Source organism: Triticum aestivum, chromosome 6B (assembly GCF_018294505.1).
Source record: "Triticum aestivum cultivar Chinese Spring chromosome 6B, IWGSC CS RefSeq v2.1, whole genome shotgun sequence".
Classification (NCBI taxonomy): Eukaryota; Viridiplantae; Streptophyta; class Magnoliopsida; order Poales; family Poaceae; genus Triticum; species Triticum aestivum.
The window spans coordinates 4,500,665-4,514,340 of NC_057810.1; the positions used below are offsets into that span (position 1 = coordinate 4,500,665).

Consider the following 13,676-nt stretch of genomic DNA (forward strand, 5'->3'; position numbering starts at 1 on the left):
GTTCTCTTACTAGTAAACTGGTTATAAAAATAAGTGAAATGACATTTTCAAGATTTAATGAAAATAAATAAAGATATATCTAATAATAGGTAACAAAAGCAGGAACAAAATGTCGGTCTAAAGTGTTGTGCTTGGGGTGGCCTATGGGAGTGGCTGAATAACAAGGCTTCCTTAAAAAACGTTTATCAAATAACTTACCATTATCATGCGATATGTGCTAACAAGAGGTGAACAAAGCACCTGAATGGGCGAAGACATACTTGGCACCGCAGAGTCACCGCTCAAGCGGCCCAACCAATATTATCAAATAAAAGACGGCTATCCTATGAATTTTGTGGTGTTGTTGCCGCTCCCCCGACAGTTGAGGTCACCCAGAAGGAGCCTATATACTACCACACCGGCAATAGAAACAATGCTTTCTATAGTCCCGAAACCAGATGAGAGGACGATCGTTAGATAGAAAGACAATTGAAATCGTGTTTCTGAATCAGTGGTATCAGCATTGTGTGGAAAGAAAATTTATTATCGTTATTTTATACTGATGTATTAATGTATAATATTTTTATACCAAACCTTTATACTTATTTAAATTACTTATATAATGTTATATATATTTAACAAGTATAATCTTAATTACATAGTTATCATAGTTAATAAGATAATAATTTTCTATATAACACTCATAATGTTTTTATACAATTATAAGTATATCCTTCAAAAATGTCTCATTGCTAAATTCAAACTATATGTTTTAATATATATTTCGTAATAATTTTTTTGAATTACATTGACTATATAGTGTATTCATTTGTATTATGTATGTATTTGAGTGTTCATCTTATATTTCATTAGTATCATTAAATATTGTTAGAGATTTAATTTGTAAAGCATACACTTTGGTAAATATCTTAGTAGTGCTTCTAGTCTATTATTTGGTGAGCTTGTTCATAGAAATTTCTAGGGTGTGGAAACTATCTCTTGCAAGTTGGGTACTCTCATAAGTTCACAACACTCCACCACCTGCCGTTGCCTGTGCATTTTGAATATTACAGCCATATATAGATCATATACCTTTTCTCCTTTAGCTGAGCCAGCCAGATCTGCAACTTTTCCGGTCACTTTGGCTATTCTATTAGTATCATCCTTTCCGAGTGGATTGTGTTCATGGCCATGGATAGAGGTATTCAATGTCGATCGGTCGCTCTGGATCTTTGTTCTGGAGGAGTGGCACTGCTGCTGAACTTGGGGAGCAAGTGAGCGCCCTCTCGTCCTGGCTCCTCGCCATCCTCTCCCTCGGGCTCAGCGTCCCGGCTGACACCCTGGAGCGCCGCCTCCGCCTCACCTCCGGCGAGGCTGAAGCGGAGGCGGAGGACGACCTGCTGCTGAAGCTCAAGATCAACTTCTACCCGCGGTGCCCGTAGCCGGAGCTGGCGGTGGGCGTGGAGGCGCACACCGACGTCCGCGCTCTCCTTCATCCTCACCAACGGCGTGCCCGTCCTGAAGGTCCTCCGTCCCGGTGACAGACAGAGCTGAGTGACCGGCGCGACGAGCCGGGCACTCTCGTGGTCCACGTCAGCTACGCACTCGAGATCCTTAGCAACGGGCGCTACACCTGTTGGGGAACGTAGTAATTTCAAAAATTTCCTACGCACACGCAAGATCATGGTGATGCATAGCAACGAGAGGGGAGAGTATTGTCCACGTACCCTCGTAGACCGTAAGCGGAAGCGTTATGACAACGCGGTTGATGTTGTCGTACGTCTTCACGATCCGACCGATCCAAGTACCGAACGTACGGCACCTTCGAGTTCAGCACATGTTCAGCTCGATGACGATCTCCGGACTCCGATCCAGCAAAGTGTCGGGGATGAGTTCCGTCAGCACGACGGCGTGGTGACGATGATGATGTTCTACCGACGCAGGGCTTCGCCTAAACTCCGCGACGATATGACCGAGGTGGAATATGGTGGAGGGGGGCACCGCACACGGCTAAGGAACGATCTTGAAGATCAACTTGTGTGTTCTAGGGTGCCCCCCCGCCCTCGTATATAAAGGAGGGAGGGGGAGGTGCGGCCGACCCTCTAGGGGTGCGCCTGGAGGAGTCCTACTCCCACCGGGAGTAGGACTCCCCCCTCTTGCCTTGGTGGAGAAGGAAAGGGGGGAGGGGAAAGAGGAAAGGGGGGCGCCGCCCCTCCCTTCCTTGTCCTATTCGGACTAGGGGGGGAGGGGGCGCGTGGCCTTCTCTGGCCGGCCCTCCTCTTCTCCCTCATGGCCCACTAAGGCCCATTAACCCTCGGGAGGGTTCCGGTAACCCCCCGGTGTTCCGGTAAAATCCCGATTTCACCCGGAACCATTCCGATATCCAAATATAGGCTTTCAATATATCAATCTTTATGTCTCGACCATTTCGAGACTCCTCGTCATGTCCGTGATCACATCCGGGACTCCGAACAATCTTCGGTACACCAAAACTTATAAACTCATAATAAAACTGTCATCATAACGTTAAGCGTGCGGACCCTACGGGTTCGAGGACTATGTAGACATGACCTAGAACTATTCTCGGTCAATAACCAATAGCGGAACCTGGATGCTCATATTGGCTCCTACATATTCTACGAAGATCTTTATCGGTCAAACCGCATAACAACATACGTTGTTCCCTTTGTCATCGGTATGTTACTTGCCCGAGATTCGATCGTTGGTATCCAATACCTAGTTCAATCTCGTTACTGGCAAGTCTCTTTACTCGTTACGTAATGCATCATTCCGTAACTAACTCATTAGCTACATTGCTTGCAAGGCTTATAGTGATGTGCATTACTGAGAGGGCCCAGAGATACCTCTCCGACAATCGGAGTGACAAAACCTAATCTCGAAATACGCCAACCCAACATGTTCCTTTGGAGACACCTGTAGTACTCCATTATAATCACCCAGTTACGTTGTGACGTTTGGTAGCACCCAAAGTGTTCCTCCAGTAAACGGGAGTTGCATAATCTCATAGTTATAGGAACATGTATAAGTCATGAAGAAAGCAATAGCAACATACTAAACGATCAAGTGCTAGGCTAACGGAATGGGTCATGTCAATCACATCATTCTCCTAATGATGTGATCTCATTAATCAAATGACAACACATGTCTATGGTTAGGAAACATAACCATCTTTGATTAATGAGCTAGTCAAGTAGAGGCATACTAGTGACTATATGTTTGTCTATGTATTCACACATGAATCATGTTTCCGGTTAATACAATTCTAGCATGAATAATAAACATTTATCATGATATGAGGAAATAAATAATAACTTTATTATTGCCTCTAGGGCATATTTCCTTCAGTCTCCCACTTGCACTAGAGTCAATAATCTAGATTGCACAGTAATGATTCTAACACCCATGGAGTCTTGGTGCTGATCATGTTTTGCTCGTGAAAGAGGCTTAGTTAACGGGTCTACAACATTCAGATCCATATGTATCTTGCAAATCTCTATGTCTCCCACCTGGACTTGGTCCCGGATAGAATTGAAGCGTCTCTTGATGTGCTTGGTCCTTGTCGGTGTCAAAACCGGCGGATCTCGGGTAGGGGGTCCCGAACTGTGCATCTAGGCGGATGATAACTGGAGACAAGGGACACGATGTTTTTTACCCAGGTTCGGGCCCTCTCGATGGAGGTAAAACCCTACTCCTGCTTGATTGATATTGATGATATGGGTAGTACAAGAGTGGATCTACCACGAGATCAAGGAGGCTAAACCCTAGAAGCTAGCCTATGGTATGATTGTTGTAATGGTTGTGTGTCTTACGGACTAAACCCCTCCGGTTTATATAGACACGGGAGAGGGCTAGGGTTACACAGAGTCGGTTACAATGATAGGAGATCTACATATCCGTATCGCCAAGCTTGCCTTCCACGCCAAGAAAAGTCCCATCCGGACACGGGCCGAAGTCTTCAATCTTGTATCTTCGTAGTCTTGGAGTCCGGCTGTCCGGACACCCCCTAGTCCAGGACTCCCTCAGTAGCCCCCGAACCAGGCTTCAATGACGATAAGTCCAGCGTGTATATAGTCTTCGGCGTTGCAAGGCGGGTTCTCCTCCACACTCCGTGTGTTTGCCGAACAGTGTCCGGCTTCCTTATCAATGTTGCGCTTCTTGGCTTCCACGCCCAATAATGGCCATCTTCCACGCGTCGCATGAATGCAAAAAGCCAGGGTATCTTTTATGTTTTACCCCCTAGCCGTGCAAATAATCTGCCTATAAGAGAGGCAAGAATCCAGATCCAAATTACACCATCTTCCTTCCGCGAGTACTCACCGGAGCGCCTCCGACCAAAAATCCATTCCATCATGGACCGTCGATGCGGCTCCTCCTCTCGCGCTCCCAGCCCACTGCCAGGAGACTGGCGGAGATGTTCTGTCCCGCACAGCAAGTTGGTGATGCTCCAAGCAAAGGGATATCTCCCTCCGGCCTTCATGGTCCCGGTTCGAGCTGGGTTGGCCACCTACCAAGGTGGGAAGCAAGCGGAGGCTACCCCAAGTCCCAACAAAGGGGAGCGGGTATGCTTCATCCCCTATTTGATAAGGGGGCTTGGATTTCCTATACATCCGTTCCTCCGCGGGCTCCTGGAGTTCTATGGACTCCAGCTCCATCACCTCACGTCCGCATCTATCCTGCATATCGTGGGCTTCGTAGCTCTTTGCGAGCTATTTCTGGGCATCAAGCCCCATTTTGCACTGTGGAAGAGGTTGTTCTGCCTCGTACCCCGCTCTCACGAGGGGTCCATATATCAAGTGGGCGCCGCCGAAATATGGCGCATTGCCGGGACCGGATATCCATCCGGAACCCCTAAGAAGGCGTCCGAAGACTGGCCTTCGGAATGGTTTTACATAGAAGACGCTCCGCTGCTGGACCCTGTTCGGATCGGCCTCCCGGAGTTCAGTACTGCTCCTCTGAAGAAACGCCTTAGTTGGCGTCCGCGGAGCCCCCAACTGGAGGAAGACAAGAGCGTCCATTATTTGATGGGCCGGATAAGGTTACTGGCCCATTCCGGGTTGACCATGATTGGAGTGATGGCAACATGCATTATGCGGGGGGCGCAACCACTACAATACAGGGGCCACCCCATGTGGGATTTCAACGGGGAGGACGATGCCACCCGTCATGGCCGCAAAGGGCCGGGTTCGGCCGAGGACCTGGCGGAGATCCTGTCCGGCCTGTACAAGGGGGAGAAGGAGGACTTCCTCCAGACGAACCCGTTGAATGGGTTCTCCATGAATAACCCTCAGCGCTGGGTAAGCAAACACTTTACGTGCCCGACCCATGGTTTCAAAGTTTAAGTTTCTTATATTATGTTTTTCGACGCAGGAGCTATGTCGGGTTGTGGAGGACATGCTAAATCCAGCTCCGCAACCCGAGGATCCAGAGAGATCCCAGGATCCGGCCTCCGAAGAGGATCCGGACATAAAGGTGGAGCTAATCGACGGGGTGTTCCACCAGCTCAGCATGGATAATGCTTTAGTTGCCATTACAGCTGACTACCCCGGACTATATCCGGCTTCCCAGGTGATTGTGACCGAAGTCCCGACACCATTATTTCTTCCTTGCTCATTTCTGACCTTCGCATACGATGGTGTTTTGCAGGAAGCACCTTCAAGGTGGGAAGCCGAGCCCGCGGCGGCTGACCAACAAAGGCCAGTCCGGACCAGTAGGCGGAAGAGGAGCGCGGCGCGGATTGAAACGTCACTGCAAAGGTATAGCTCACAGTTCATTATTTGGAGCAACGTTCCTAGGAAGCGTTTGAGTGCTCATGACTTTTGTAGGAGAAAAAGCGCTCGCCGGACTGCGGGCGTAGAGGTTGCCAATCCAACCTCTACCAGCCAGGCTTCGGCACCTGGTCTGGAGGGGGAGGCGAGCGCAAGGCGCGAGCCGGACACTCCTCCAACAGAGGATGCCGACAGACTGTCCGCCACCAAGTCTGAGGTGGAGAGCACCATGAACCACAGGTGCCGCCGGACAGTATTTCGTGACGCGTGCTTCTCCCCTGAGGCGTTGAATGCCTTTAACGCGGGGGACGCGCACCTCCGTGCTGCTCAAGATGGTTTTATCAGAGCCACGGAGCAGTATGTAAAAGACATACGGGTAAGAGAATTTAATGGTTGTATATGCCAGTAGCCCCCGAGACTTAAAGTAGTTATATTAACTGATTTAAGGATCATTTGAAACGCAGGATCTTATGGAGAAGAATACCCAACTGTCTCAGGAGCTGCAAGAGTGCAAGGCCCAACTCGAGGCCGCACTTGCTGCCGCAGGAGGAAAGACAGAGACCCCTCCTGGTAACACATTATTTTAAAAATATAAGCGGTGTGCGGCGTGCGTGCAAGTCTAATAACGACATTGCAGGTGCTGCCGGACAAGATCCGGACATGCAAGAACTACTGCGCCAGCTGAAGGCCGGCGAGAGGGTGCTGAATAAAGTGCAGCAGGAAAGGAACAAGCTCCAGGATGCCCACGCCCAGCTCGGAGAAGAGCTGAAAGGTGTTCGGGCCGAGCTGTCTGGCTCCGTTAAGGAGAATCAGCGGCTTCGTCGTGGCATCTATAGTAAGTGCTTGAGCGAACTCCTTTGAAAAGAAGAGTTCGGCGAGGAAGTCAATTGACAAAATATGTCTATAGGTATACTCACAGGCCGCCCTGCGGAGGAGATGCCCGTATCGACGGGTGATCAACTTCCCGAACTGTTGCAGCTGCTCGAACGAGTTCGGCAGGCAATGAGCGGCGTCGTCCAGGCTTTATGGCCGGCCCTTTCCCTGCCCGAGGGCCTTGGGGAGCTTGCGGAGAAGATTCAGGGAATGCGGCAGCGCTTCCGTTTATGGAAGATTTCGGCCTACCGCCGAGGTGCCAGGGAGGCCTGGGCCATGGTGAAGACGCGGTACAAGAAGGCGGATCCCAACCATATGGCCGAGGTCGGACCTGTGGGGCCCGATGGGAAGGAGATCACTGTGAGTTTAGTATACGGCCAAGTAGAATTGGCCGCTAAATTTTCCCAACGGGACTGTAAATTAGACAGCCTGTTAGACGGGATTGAGGAGGAATACAGTCAGTCGATTTAACAATGTATTTTAAAATGACATGTAAAATGCCTTCTAGACGGATTGTAGATCGTTTGTCTTTGCCGATCTTTTTGCTTCAACCTCGGGACCCTAGAGTCCGGAGTGTGTTCGAATACCTTCTCGGTTAAGAAACAACCGGGGCATGCATGGAGACCAGGCGTAGGGGTCATTAGTGCTTTATCAGACAAGTGCCCAACTAGTTATGTTATATTACATGGTTAGTAAGAAACATCTTCCAGGGAGAATAGTTCTGTTAAGGGTTCCTTTCCCTGGGAGGCATGCCCTAAAGTGCATGTCCGGTCTGCGAAAAGAGCAAAAAAACATCTGGGGGCAGATAAATAAGTAGGTAAAAAATCATCTTTCAAGTCACCGACCGAATATTCCCTTAAGAACGCTAGCTTTCGGCTTCACCGTCTGAGGTACACATCCGGCTGACCCGGCAGTAATAATCACAGAGGTGCTCCCTTTACCTCCTAGCCGAACAATCGAAAACGTAGGGGTAAGCACAGGAGCCAGGCAACACAGCTTGGCCAAAACTTAAGTCATATCGATGCATATAATGGTGAATAAAAGGTACATGTGGAAGCTTGACACATGTGTTGGGCATGAAGCCCTTATAATTAAGCTTCTGGTAAAGAAGCCCCCAGGTATAATGAGTGCGGATGGCACATCAAGTGTGTGCGAACAATGCGCAAGTAGGCCCTTAAGGGCTTTTTAGGAAAAGGGTTGAGAGAAGAAAGAGAAACAAAAGACAGCTGAAGTGTAAAAGTTTGGACAGGGGAAGGGGACGAACTCTTAGTCCGGCGTTAGGCATAGAATCTTCGGAGGCGGGCTGCGTTCCATGGGTTCGGCTCGAGTCGGTTGTCTGACGCATTTCGTAGACGGTATGCTCCGCCGGTCAGGACTTGATCGATAATGAAGGGGCCCTCCCATTTGGGCTTGAGCTTGTCCTTTTTCTTGTCCGGCAGGTGTAGAACTAGTTCGCCAACGTTGTAAGTCTTGGCCCGTACTTCTCTGCTTTCATATCTTCGAGCCTGCTGCTGATAGAATGTGGAACGAGCCTTGGAGACGTCGCGTTCTTCCTCCAATGCGTCCAAGCTGTCCTGCCGATCCAGCTCGGCTTCTCTTTCTTCATACATGCGCACTCGAGGTGAGTCATGAATGATGTCGCAGGGCAGAACTGCCTCTACGCCGTATACCATAAAAAATGGTGTGAATCCGGTAGTACGGTTGGGCGTTGTCCGCAGCCCCCAGAGTACGGAGTCTAGCTCCTCTACCCAGTGCGTGTCAGATTTCGTAAGTGACCGCACTAGTCTGGGTTTGATGCCACTCATTATTAGACCATTTGCTCGTTCCACTTGACCGTTGGTTTGAGGATGATAGACTGAAGCGTAATCGAGGTTAATGCCCATATTTTTGCACCATGATTTAACCTCGTCGGCCGTGAAGTTCGTGCCGTTATCGGTGATGATGCTGTGGGGGACACCATAACGGTGTACTACCCCGGAGATAAAGTCTATCACTGGTTCGGACTCTGCCGTTTTGACTGGCTTGGCCTCTATCCATTTGGTGAATTTGTCCACCATGACCAATAGGTACCTTTGCTTGTGGGTTCCTCCTTTAAGGGGTCCAACCATGTCAAGCCCCCAGACCGCGAACGGCCAGGTAATGGGTATAGTTTTGAGGGCGGTGGGTGGCATATGGCTCTGATTAGCAAAGAGCTGACAACCGACGCATCTTTGGACTATGTCCTGAGCATCTGCCTGGGTCGTCGGCCAATAAAATCCTGTATGGAATGCCTTTCCTACAAGGGCCCAAGCTGCGGCGTGGTGTCCGCCTAGTCCGGCATGAATTTCAGCCAGAAGGTTTCGCCCTTCCTCTTCGGAGATACACCTTTGAAGGACTCCGGTTGTGCTTTTCTTATAATGTTCTCCCTCATGGACCTTGTAGGCTTTAGATCGCCGGACAATGCAGCGGGCCTCATTTTGGTCTTCGGGAAGTTCCTGCCTAAGCAAGTAGGCTAGGAATGGTTCTGTCCACGGGGCGATTACTGCCATTATGTCATGGGCTGAAGGTGTTATTTCATCGGCTGAATCGCCGGTTATGTCAGATTGCTCTGCGTTGGTTGGTGCGACTGTTTCTGGTTTGTTATTTCCGGACTCCTCTTCCCATAGTACGGATGGCTTAAAGAGCCGTTCCAGGAAGATGTTTGGAGGGACAGCGTCACGTTTTGCGCCGATGCGTGCCAGTATGTCGGCTGCTTGGTTATTATCCCGGGCTACGTGATGGAATTCAAGTCCTTCGAACCGAGCTGACATTTTTAGGACAGTGTTTCGATATGCTGCCATTTTCGGATCCTTGACATCAAAGTCTCCATTTATTTGGGATATTGCAAGGTTTGAATCCCCGCGCACCGCTAGGCGTTGAATGCCCATGGAGATTGCCATCCGGAGGCCATGTAAAAGGGCCTCGTATTCGGCTGCGTTGTTGGAGTCTGTGTACATTATCTGAAGTACGTATTGGACTGTGTCCCCGGTTGGGGACGTCAATACGACGCTAGCCCCCAATCCGACCAACATTTTAGAGCCGTCGAAGTGCATAATCCAATTGGAGTATGCGCCGTACTCTTTAGGGAGTTCGGCTTCGGTCCGTTCAGCGACAAAGTCAGCCAAAACTTCTGACTTTATAGGTCGCCGAGGTTTGTAAGTTATATTGAATGGTAAGAGGTCAATGGCCCATTTTGCAATCCTACCCATCGCGTCGCGGTTGTTTATAATGTCGTTGAGGGGTACTTCGGAGGCCACTGTTATCGAACACTCTTGAAAGTAGTGTCGGAGCTTCCGGGATGCCATGAACACCGCATACGCTATCTTTTGATAGTGCGGGTAACGGGACTTGCAGGGGGTTAATAAAGTGGATACGTAGTACACTGGTTTTTGAAGAGGGTATTTATGCCCTTCTGTCTCTCGTTCTACGACGAGTACCGTGCTTACAACTTGATGTGTTGCCGCGATGTATAACAACATTGGTTCGCCCAGATTGGGCGCAGCCAGGACCAGATTCGTTGCCAATATGGCTTTTATTTCTTCGAGTCCGGCAGTGGCAGCATCCGTCCACTTGAAGTGTTCGGTGCGCCTAAGGAGGCGATAGAGGGGCAATGCCTTTTCTCCTAGACGGGAGATAAAGCGGCTTAGAGCCGCCACGCATCCAGTCAATTTTTGTATTTGTTTGAGGTCTTTTGGAATATCTAGCTGTGACAGGGCTTGGATTTTGGCTGGGTTTGCTTCAGTTCCTCTACCAGATACAATGAAGCCCAGGAGCTTTCCGGCTGGTACGCCGAAAACACATTTTTCCGGATTCAGCTTGATGTCATATGCTCTGAGGTTGTCGAATGTGAGCCTCAAGTCGTCTACTAGAGTTTCGACGTGTTTGGTTTTGACGACTACGTCGTCTACGTATGCCTCTACTGTTTTGCCGATCTGGGTGGCCAGACATGTTTGAATCATGCGCTGATATGTTGCGCCAGCGTTTTTAAGTCCGAAGGGCATTGTGTTGAAGCAGAATGGTCCATATGGAGTGATGAATGCCGTTGCGGCTTGGTCTGCTTCCGCCATCTTGATTTGATGGTAGCCGGAGTATGCGTCAAGGAAGCACAGTGAATCGTGTCCTGCGGTAGCGTCGATTATCTGGTCGATGCGGGGGAGGGGGAAGGGATCCTTTGGGCAGGCCTTGTTGAGGTCTTTAAAATCGACACATAGGCGCCAGGATTTGTCCTTCTCTGGTACCATTACCAGGTTTGCTAGCCAATCCGGATGTTTGATATCTCTGATGAATCCAGCTTCCAATAGTTTGGCTAGCTCTTCTCCCATTGCCTGTCTTTTGGGTTCGGAAAATCGTCGAAGAGCCTGTTTGACTGGCTTGAATCCTTTTAGGATGTTTAGGCTGTGTTCTGCCAATCTGTGTGGGATTCCGGGCATATCCGAAGGGTGCCAGGCGAAAATGTCCCAATTTTCCCAAAGGAATTCTCGCAGTGCGGCGTCTACATCAGGGTTCAACTGTGCCCCGATGGAAGCCGTCTTTGTCGGGTCCATTGGATGGACCTTGAATTTTACTATTTCGTCCGTTGGTTTAAAGGAGGTGGACTTGGATCTCTTATCGAGTATCACATCGTCCCTATTCACAGTAGAGCGCAGCGCGGTGAGTTCTTCTGCCGCTAGGGCTTCAGATAGTGCCTCCAGGACTAATGCGGCTGTCTTGTTTTCGGTGCGGAGTGCTATGTCCGGATCACTAACGAGAGTGATTATTCCGCCGGGCCCAGGCATTTTGAGCTTCATGTACCCGTAATGGGGTACGGCTTGAAAAATTGTGAATGCCTCTCGTCCTAATATAGCGTGATATCCGCTGTTGAACGGGGCCACTTGGAACGTGACTTCTTCGGATCTGTACTTGTCCGGCGAGCCGGACACCACATCGAGTGTGATTTTTCCGGTGCAGCGCGCTTCCTGGCTAGGGATTATTCCTCTGAAGGTTGTGCTGCTTCGCTCAATGCGGCTCCAGTCTATTTCCATTTTTTGAAGAGTTTCCTCGTAGATGAGGTTTATCCGCTGCCGCCATCCATGAGGACCTTTGTAAGTCGAAAGCCATCCACTATTGGACTAAGTACCAGTGCGGCTGGTGCTCGGGCTGTTCGGAATTTAGGTTCGTCGCTGGCGTTGAAGGTGATGGCTGTGTCGCTCCATGGATTTGTTGTTGCTACTTGGTAGACTTCTGCGAGGCTGCGGATTGTTCGTTTCCACATATTATTTGATGTGAAAGTCTCAAAGACTGTTGATACCGTACCGGTATTGTTGGAGTGGTTTTCCGGGGCTAGAAGCTCGTCGCCACTTTTGGCCACCTGCCGTAATATCCAACATGCTCGAAGGCTATGTGTTGGGATGGCGCCCTCTGTACTGTGAATTTTACAGGGTCCGCTAAGCCATCCCTCCAGTACGGTTCCGTGCCCTTTATGGGGTTTTTGCTTTTTGGTTTTTGTATCTGGTGCCTGAGTGTAATGCACCCTTTTGTTGCGGACTAGGGTTGTATTCGGGGTCGGATTGTCCCAAAACTTATTTTCGGTTGTCCGGAAACTCTCCATTGCACAGTACTTTCGTACTATGGACGCCAGGTCGGCGAAGCGTGTAATTTCACGACGGCTGACGGCGTTCAAGATTCCCTCGTCCGTGCAATTATTGCAAAAAATTGAGATTGCGTTTTCCTCTCGGCAGTCCTTTATCCTGTGCATAACCAGGAGGAATCTGGCCCAGTAGTGCTGTACTGTCTCAGCGGGCTCTTGCCGGATTAGAGATAGATCGCATATGTCTGGGCGGGTGGGTGGAATTAAGTCCGGAACCCTACCCATCTCAAGGCTCGAAGGCCGAGAAGTTTCCAAATTTGGAAGCTTGGATTGCTGGACGTTGTCCAACAAGTCTGGTCCGATGCCTGACTTTAAGTTCAGTGCTTGATCGAAGTCCGTCCCTCCGCGGGAATCCGGCATGGGGGGTTCGGGAGCCCGGACATGACTAGTTTTCAATACAGGAGAAGAGTCGCCGCATTGTTCCTCTACCACTGCAACGTGGTGGGTGACCTGGGGAGAGTTAATCTCTCTCAGATCGGTTTTAAGCCCAATCTGATTGTAGTCTGTAGCGACTCCCAGGGTGGCGATGCGATCCAAGATCTCGTTTACGGACGAGAGCTCTATTGGATCCATCCGCTCGGCGAATTCCGAGCTGACGTGAAGATTGCTTTTGACGACTTGAGAGGTCATTGTCGAAGCGGTGGCCGGACAGGCGGTCATAAGAAAACCACCTAGCCGGATAGTTTGGCCGGCGGCCAAGGCTCCTTTGGCGAAAATACCGTCCTTGAAGACGGGAGGAGGCATCCTTCCTATCGGTGACGGCACAGAGGAACTCTCAATGAAAGCACCAATGTCGGTGTCAAAACCGGCGGATCTCGGGTAGGGGGTCCCGAACTGTGCGTCTAGGCGGATGGTAACAGGAGACAAGGGACACGATGTTTTTTACCCAGGTTCGGGCCCTCTCGATGGAGGTAAAACCCTACTCCTGCTTGATTGATATTGATGATATGGGTAGTACAAGAGTGGATCTACCACGAGATCAAGGAGGCTAAACCCTAGAAGCTAGCCTATGGTATGATTGTTGTAATGGTTGTGTGTCCTATGGACTAAAGCCCTCCGGTTTATATAGACACCGAAGAGGGCTAGGGTTACACAGAGTCGGTTACAATGATAGGAGATCTACATATCCGTATCGCCAAGCTTGCCTTCCACGCCAAGGAAAGTCCCATCCGGACACGGGACGGAGTCTTCAATCTTGTATCTTCGTAGTCTTGGAGTCCGGCTGACGATGATAGTCTGGCTGTCCGGACACCCCCTAGTCCAGGACTCCCTCAGTCCTCTTGTGAAATCTGGATTCCTTTGCCAAGGCAATTGCACCAGTATTGTCACAGAAGATCTTCATTGGTCCCGATGTACTAGGTATGACACCTAGATCGGAAATGAACTCCTTCATC

At 49.8% G+C, this 13,676-nt stretch overlaps 1 pseudogene; it reads left to right on the forward strand.

Moving 5' to 3' along the window:
- Positions 1 to 1,187: 1,187 nt before the first annotated feature.
- Positions 1,188 to 13,676, forward strand: part of LOC123135313 (leucoanthocyanidin dioxygenase 1-like) — a 28,111-nt pseudogene continuing 15,622 nt past the window's right edge.